This window comes from Gossypium hirsutum, chromosome A07 (assembly GCF_007990345.1).
Source record: "Gossypium hirsutum isolate 1008001.06 chromosome A07, Gossypium_hirsutum_v2.1, whole genome shotgun sequence".
Lineage (NCBI taxonomy): Eukaryota > Viridiplantae > Streptophyta > Magnoliopsida > Malvales > Malvaceae > Gossypium > Gossypium hirsutum.
In genome coordinates, this window is record NC_053430.1 from 6,576,677 (window position 1) to 6,585,768 (window position 9,092).

General features: G+C 33.4%; 1 long non-coding RNA gene across 4 annotated transcripts; it reads left to right on the forward strand.

The window, feature by feature from the left end:
* Positions 1-1,685: 1,685 nt before the first annotated feature.
* On the forward strand, positions 1,686-7,547 carry LOC121232038 (uncharacterized). Of its 4 annotated transcripts, none has more exons than XR_005930255.1 (5): positions 1,686-1,784; positions 1,867-1,935; positions 2,031-2,078; positions 7,236-7,360; positions 7,451-7,547. It is a non-coding gene; the product is annotated as an uncharacterized lncRNA (long non-coding RNA). The 4 variants fall into 4 exon arrangements; XR_005930257.1 differs by having other exon boundaries at positions 2,031-2,063; positions 7,233-7,360; XR_005930258.1 differs by having other exon boundaries at positions 2,031-2,063.
* Positions 7,548-9,092: the final 1,545 nt, after the last annotated feature.

The window sequence follows — 9,092 nt, forward strand, 5'->3', positions numbered from 1 at the left end:
TGTAGAAGCTTACTTATCTTTTATTTTCAAGAAACAGATTTAGGTAATGGAAGATGTATGCCTGTGTGTTTGTGTCTCTATATATGTATGTATTTGGTACTAGATGAAAGCTTTATTCCAGTTTTGAAATATAGACCAAGTTTTGCATACATTGATCAATTTCTGGCTCTTTTCCTTTGAATACATGGTTCTCTTGATACTAAATACTCAGGTACTTTCTGCATATTCTGTGATTCTTATTAGATAAGTTATATATCAACAGTTATGTTAGTTTCCATCAAGGCCTCTGTAAACATAAAGTTGGTATTCTGGTTAGGAGAAGTTAATGTTTATGAGTTTTGTGGAGTATGATTCTGCACATGCAAAGTTGGTTTGTTTCAATCTGTGCATTTTCATGTTTACATAATAATGGTGATTCCATTTTGGTTATTTAGATGTTCTTTTGGTCTGTTTTCATGTTTCTATCCAACTTATGTGTTTAGTGTGGACTTAGATTGATTTAAGAGTTTATTGCTGTCTTGTTGCTCACGTTTTATATAATAAAATTGTTATATTTTGGTTATTTAGATGTTCTTTTGGTCTGTTTTCATGTTTCTATCCAACTTATGTGTTTAGTGTGGACTTAGATTGATTTAAGAGTTTATTGCTGTCTTGTTGCTCACGTTTTATATTGTTGAATTCCTCTATTCATTTTCTTTCAGTTATGTGAAGAAATTGGCTGTGCTTTGACTGCTTTCTTATCCATTTGTTTATTATTTTTTATTGTTTGAATTGGAATTGTCCTGGGGTAGTTCTGCATTTATTTGCCTGGTACTGAATGTTAAAAACTGCATTTACTGTTCTGCGTCCTGGAAAGGGACCTTTTGAGTTTTGAGCTTACTGGGCTATTGTTTGGTTTTTCAATCTCTGCAGTAAAACCAGGTTTATATGAATTTACAGTTTTATTGACAGTTTTATTTTAGCATGCAAGAAAAAGACACTTTACTTGCTTGCGAGAGTAATTTTTCATGGTCTTTTGGGAACCTACACATTGGGTTGTTAACCTGTTCATGTCTAGTTCTGTGTGAATCATTTTATCCTCACTTGTTTCCTGTTGGATTCTTTTTAGTTTCATACCCTCCATACTACCAAAAAGGAAGTGCTCTGTGAGACAAAGTCAAAAGTTCTAAGATATTTTTTCATTATATAGTTTTTGTTCACCAAACCTAGAACTTAATAAAAATGATGGTTGTGAAATTTTATAAATAATGTTCCTGAAATGTTGGTAATGAACCAAAAATGAAGAGAATTGCCTGCCATGCTGAAAATTCTTGATGAGAGTCAAGAGAACAAGAGGTGGCTGTTGTCCTTAAACGAAATTGTTAGTATTGGAGTTTTTTCTTTTGCTTTCTGTCTTTAGAATATTGATATTATTTCCTATGATGCTCTGATTCATGTGTGAGTGGGAATGAGCATGCTAGTATTTGCTTGTACTTATTCTGAAACCTGTTTTCAGATGTAGGATAATGTGTTCGATTTGGGCACTTTAGGAAAGTCAAGGTTTGAAGAAACAGCTGACTGGATTTGCTAATTGTGTTATGTGCCTTGTATTTACAATTTTTTGCAGAGATGGAAGTCATTTGTATGCTCATAAAAGAATTTGTATTTTTTTGCAGAAATGGTTTGAAAAGATGTGCAGTTTTGCCAGATTTTGCTGAGGGGTACAGCTTCATTTACTGCTTCCTGCTCCTCCTGCAAGTATTGGTTCAACTGAAGCTGCCATTTAATCTTCGAATTAAAATTTGGTACTGATATAGATAAAGTTTTTATATTTTCTTAAACTGAAATATATTTGGTGCTACTCTTATAATCTTACATCTGTTCTAGGTACTATCGAGCACCTGAAATAATATTTGGTGCAACTAAATACACCACAGCCATTGACATTTGTTCTAGGTACGTACAGGCCGTTTAGTTGCTAAATTTTTTTTCCTTATTTCTATGCATTTTCACTTTAAATTACTTAACAAATATTACTTTTTGGACTCCAGCCTCTGTTTGCTGGTGAGAGTGGAGTAGACCAGGTACGTTTTATTAAGGTACGTTTTAAATATTTTAAAGATTCAAAGTATATAGGCTGGAAACTTGACCTTATAGTATTAATTATTTGAAGTATGAATAAGTATGAATTAATTTTATTACCATATATGTAGCTTGCTTGTCCATTATAATTACAACAATAGCTGACCTTCTCTCCAACCTTATTTTAAATATTTTAAAGATTCAAAGTATATAGGCTGGAAACTTGACGGGTTGCCTTATATCGAGCTGCAAGATATAATGGATCCTCCCTAGGTGTAACAACGCCACGTATGATGAATCTTAAAAAATTCAAAAAGAATTGAAAAAAGTTCTATCGCTATTGAATATTTATATAACCTTAATTTATTTCCACTTTACTTATAAAAATTAAACTACGATTCTTTCTTGATATTATTATATTCAAATTACTATTTTGTTATATTATACATGTTTGATTTTAATATTTATTATTTTTAAATGTCTTTAAAATTTATAACTAATTTTTATCAAAATAGTATTATTAATTATTATTTGAAGTATGACTAAGTTTTTATATTTTGGTTCAACTTAAGTATGAATTAATTTTATTACCATATATGTAGCTTGCTTATCCATTCCTTATTTTAAATATTTTAAAGATTCAAAGTATATAGGCTGGAAACCTGACGGGTTGCCTTATATCGAGCTGCAAGATATAATGGATCCTCCCTAGGTGTAACAACGCCACGTATGATGAATCTTAAAAAATTCAAAAAGAATTGAAAAAAGTTCTATCGCTATTGAATATTTATATAACCTTAATTTATTTCCACTTTACTTATAAAAATTAAACTACGATTCTTTCTTGATATTATTATATTCAAATTACTATTTTGTTATATTAAACATGTTTGATTTTAATATTTATTATTTTTAAATGTCTTTAAAATTTTGTTATATTAATAAGATTTCCAAAAAGTTCTATGGAGCTTATAAATAATTCTATTGACCTTAAAAAGAATTAAAAATTTCAACGACTGAATGGCCAATTATAAATTTCATTTATCAACATAACATTATTGATCATTGTTTAAATATATTATAACTAATTTTTATCAAAATAGTATTAATATTGATCATTACTTAAATAAATTACATAACTCACATAACGTACATAACAACTTACATAACTTAACTAATACATGTAGTTTAATCTAATAATTTCCTTAAAAGCATATAGTTTAAAAGTTCAAATTTCATAACTTACATAATCTACATAACTTACATAAAACATAAATATAAATCCTATCAAGACTTACATAATAAACAACTTACCCGTGAAACTTATTGCCAACTTTAGACTTCAACAATTACGAAATGGATAGGACTTGGATGAATTTCTCAAGGGCAAGCAACGAGTATCAAAATGGAGTGCAATCTTTTTTAGATTTTGCATTTCACAATTCAAGCCAAGAGAATATGATTCTTTGCCCGTGTAAGAAGTGTGGCAATATCTATTGGCATTATCGTGAAGTTGTCTACGAACATCTAATTGTTGATGGCTTCATTCGGGGGTATAAAAATGGAATTTCCATGGAGAGTGTACAACTAGTGGAGCCTCTTCGACGATTAATCCGGGTTATCCTTATAGTGGTTACCGTCAGCATGTTAGAGAAGATGACATGGAAGGTATGATGCGGGATGCATTTAATATGCGGAGTGAAAGTTTCCAATCATTTCCACCAAACTATGTTGCATCTGATGATGTCAATATCGGTGGGAATACTTTTATGGAAACGAGAAGAAGTGTACCGGATGAACAACCGAATGACGAAGCGGCGAAGTTCTACACGTTACTTGGTGAAATGAATGAAGAACTTTATGAGGGATCAAAATTTTCGAAAATGTCATTCTATATTCGCCTTTTCCACTTAAAATGTTTGGGAGGGTGGACCGAAAACTCTTTGACAATACTGTTAGAGCTTTTGAGAGAAATGTTCCTATTAGCAAAAATCCCTCAATCATGTAAAGACATGAAGAAAGTGATAAAAGATTTAGGCCTTGGGTACAACAAAATTCATAGTTGCCCAAATGATTGCATGTTGTATTGGGGTGATCGGAGAAATCAACAGGCTTGTCATGTTTGCGGTAAATCTCGTTGGATGAATAGAGATGCAGAAGATGTTAATGAGGATGAATATGGGCCACAGTCAAGAAGGAAGCCGAACAAGATTTTGCGATATTTCCCGCTAATCCCAAGGCTTCAAAGGCTATTCATGTTGTCAAAGACAGCTGAGTTTATGACGTGGCATCATGATCAACGAATGGATGATGGATTATTAAGGCATCCAGCAGATTCTTTTGCATGGAAATCATTTGACAATAAATTTCCAAGCTTTGCAAGTGATCCTCGGAGTGTAAGGCTCGGGTTAGCATCTGACGGATTTAATCCTTTTAAAATCATGAGCACCTCGTACAGTACTTGGCCTGTGGTCATTGTTCCTTATAATTTGCCTCCATGGCTCTGCATGAAGCAATCTTCTTTGATATTATCTATGATTATCCTCGGAGAGAAAGGCCCCGGAAATGATATTGACATACATCTGCAGCCACTTATTGAAGAGTTAAAACAATTATGGGCGGGTGTTGAGACGTATGATGTATTGAGAAAGGAGAACTTTTACCTACGTGCTGCTTTGATGTGGACAATTAATGATTTCCCGGCATATGCGAATTTATCGAGTTGGAGTACCAAAGGACGTTATGCTTGTCCTTATTGTGCTGCTCAAACGTGTTCACAGTGGTTATATAATGGGAAGAAGTTCTGCTATATGGGGCAACGTCGGTGGTTAGATGAAAATCATAGGTATAGATTTCAGAAGGCTTTATTTGACGGTACTGAAGAGTTGAAAAAAGCTCCTGAGCAGACCTTTGGATCTGAAATCTTATTCATGTTAAAAGATATGGATTTCAGTTACGGGAAGCTGAATCAACCATCTAATAGGCAAACAAATAGACGATCGAGGGATGAATCTGATGATGAATCTGACGAGGAGGATGACCCTAATGAGGCGGACTTGTGGAAGAAAAGAAGTATTTTTTTTAAGTTACCTTATTGGGAGCATCACATATTATGCCACAATCTTGATGTGATGCATATTGAGAAGAATGTCTACGAGAACATCATCCAGACAATTTTGAACGACGATGGTAAATTAAAAGATAATCTTCAAAGTCGACTTGATTTAGTTCACATGGGAATTAGGCGTGATCTTCATCCCCAAGTACTTCCTAATGGGTTGCCGCCTACAATTTTTGCAATGTCAAAGGAAGAGAGAGAAATGTTCTGCACGGTGTTGAAGGATATAAAGGTTCTGGATCCGTATTCATCAAATATATCTCGATGTGTAAGTCTTAAAGATCGAAGACTATATTCATTAAAATCACATGACTATCACATCCTGATGCAAGATCTACTTCCAGTTGCTTTACGGTGTTGTATGTCAAAGAAGGTAACGTCCTGTATAATTGAGCTGTCCAATATAATGAAAGCAATTTGTGGCAAAGTTCTGAATGTTGAAGAACTTGAAAAAGTACAAGATCGAGCCGCTTTGACATTATGCAATTTGGAGAAGATCTTTCCACCTTCCTTCTTCACTATTATGGTGCACCTTGTCATTCATCTCCCTCGTGAAGCAATAATTGGTGGGCCGGTTTTCTATCGTTGGATGTATCCAATTGAAAGGTGCTAATTTATTTCAAAGGCATTCACCTTTATACCTATAGTTACCAGTTTTGATAATGTTGTATATGGTGTTTAGGTTTCTAAGCAAATTGAAGTCTTATTGCCGTAACAAGCGTTATCCGGAAGGATCAATTGCTGAAGGCTACTTGGCAGAGGAGTGTATGACATTCTGTTCTAGATATTTAGATGCTGAAACAAGATTGAATAGACCAAGTAGAAATGCCGGACTCAATGATCCTAACTTGGACAAAACTTATTTATTTCAAAGTTATGGAGAACCAATCGGCAAAGTTGAAATTGTAGAATTAGATGACCGATCTTGGATACAAGCACATAGATATGTTCTTTTCCACCACGATGCACTTGAACAATTACGCAAGTAAGTTCTAGAATATGATAAATATTCTTCTTTTTTTTGATTGTTTATTTTTAACGAATTAAACATGTGTTTAACATAGTGAGTACAAACAAATCTTAAGATCTCGTCCACGTTCACGAAGATTACAACATCGCGAGATTAATAGGTTATTCGCAGAATCTTTTCATGAATGGTTAAGCCAAACGGTATGCAACTCAACATTTTGTTGACAAATAATAATGTTTTCTCATAACATTTATAATTACTCAATTTACTTTCGATTCAATAGGTTTGGAGTGGGAATATCGTTAATGACGAAGTTAAATGGCTTTCCCAAGGTCCGAATCGAGTAGTAAAAAGATATAGTGGCTTTATCATGAATGGATTCAGATTTCATACCAAATATCGCGAGAGATTGAGGAGAACTCAAATTGTTGAATAGTTGTTAATTCTTTAATTACAAGTTACGCTAGTGCTAGGGACAGTAATCCTGTCGAGGGAAATGTGGAGTATTATGGACTTCTAACCGACATTATTGAGTTGGATTATTATGGAAAATGGAAAGTTGTCTTATTTCGATGTGATTGGGCTGATGCTAATACTGCTCGCGGAATTAAAATGATCAGTTTGGTTTTACAATGGTGAATTTCTCTCGATTAATTCACACTGGAGAACATTTGATAGACGAGCCGTATGTATTTTCTTCTCAAGTTAAACAAGTTTTTTACTCGAAAGATCCAATTGATGAGGGTTGGTACGTTGTACTCCGAAACACCCCTAGAGACTTGTTTGACATGGGGAATGGAAGTAGAGATGACATCGGTGAAAGATCAGAAACTTTGCCTTTTCCAGAACAAGACTTAGATGAAAATATCCCTAGTACTAGTACACAATTTCAATGGGTTCGTCAGGATGTAGACGAAGATATTTACGATTTATGATGTAGTAAGATTTTATGATTTTTTATTTATATGTATTGTTACAATATTAACATTGGTCATGTTATATAATTTAACTATTTTATATTTACTATTATTGTTATTTCTTACTAAATTTTATCTATTTTATGTGTTGCAGGAAAATACCTAGAAGAAGATTAAGAGATCTTAGTATTGTACAGAATACTAACAATTCGGAAGAAGTAAGTACTGAACAGCAGACAGTTGTTGGATCTTCAAGCGTGCCGGAGACACTTGACGAGTCTGTGGAAATTCAAAGTAATGTTAAGTTTATTTTACAAATTGTATTAAATTTTATTACTGATTTATTTTTAAATTTCAATATAGTAATAATTTATTATTTTTCAGCTGAAAATGGTGGGACGCGCAGAGGTCGAGGACGTACGCTCCTAACAGATTTATATAACTTAAATTCTGTCGAGCGTGTCAAAGTAACTAGAAACAGCCATGGTCAGCCTGTTGGACAAGAAGCTCGACTTTTAGCAGGCTATTTGGGCATTATAGCACGAAATGCCAATCTGTTGCCCATCAACTACGAATCAGGGCATAACATGCCTGATAGCAATAAAAATCAAGCTCTCTCTAATATTAAGGTAACAAAACGTTAATGTAATTATAATACTTTTGTTTAAGTTTCATTTATATTTACTTCCTAAACTTGTGTTTTTTAGGATAGGTTTGCTTTAGAGGTCTCTGATGCCTATATCAAGAAGGCATTGGGTAAAAAATGGAGAGACAATAAAAGCATTTTGAAAAAAGAATATTTTAAAAAACCCATAAGCCTCGAAGAAAAATTGCAAAATGTCCCACCGGAAATGCTGAGGTACCAATGGGAAGATGCGGTTCGATTTTGGAATTCGAAGAAAGGAGAGGTATTATGTACTTGCAAACTCTTAGAAATTTTTCGGTTTATAGTATTTTCTATATACGTAATAATAATTTCATTATGTAGGACCGTGAGCGAGTTGGAACAAGCAGCAGGCAAAAACAAAAATTTACGCACACGGCAGGGTCGAAAAGTTTTGCTTGTGTTGCTCAGGCCGAGGTACTATGGATTTATTACATCTATCAAGTATTAATAACTTTTTACTATTAAATAATATTTTTACTACTATATTGTAGGAAGCCTCGTCTGGTCAAAAAGTTGGACGCCTTCAACTTTTTGACATTACACACAGGAAAAAAATGGAACTCCGATGTCATCTGAGGCTGCAGAAATTATGGTATATTTAGCAAATAAAAATTGATTCATTATAAATATTTATAGTATTTAATTATAATGTTTTAATTCGTCGTTTTTATTAGTGTAATTTAAATAATGTTATGTTGTATTCTTTTTTATTGTATATTTCGTTTCTAACTCTTTAACTGATTTATTAGGAGAAACTAAAAGATAAGAAGGCAGAGTATGAAGCGACTGCTTCGACTGATAGTTCTGTTAATTTTGAGGATATTGATAACAGAATTATTAATGAAGTTTTGGGTCCTGAAAGGTACGGTCGGGTTAGATTTCAAGGATCTGGTGTTAACCCGACCCAATATTTTGGATCCACCTCGCACCAATACATGCCTTCCGGGAGTCAAAGTCAAGCTGAAGTTCAGAGGTTAAAAGATCAGATAGTTCAGATACAAGCTAGCACAGATGAGCAAATTTCTCAACTTAAAGCAGAGGCAGCAGCGAGGGAGGTGGAGCAGAACAGGAAATACAATGAACTCCAGCAGCAGCTTCAGTCTATGATGACTATGTTCCACTAATTTCAAAATCCGCCATCATAGACATGTTTTCTTGTAACTTTTAACATTATTTTAGGAATATTTTGAATATTCATTTCCAATTTATATAATATATTTTTCGTATAATTTTGTATTATTTAAATTTGCGTGTTTCGGTTGGGTTGGATTTTATGGTAGATTTGCTGTTTTTTATTGAATTTCTTGCAGGAGGGTTGGATATAGGTGTAAAAATATATATTGCAAAACTGGGCAAATT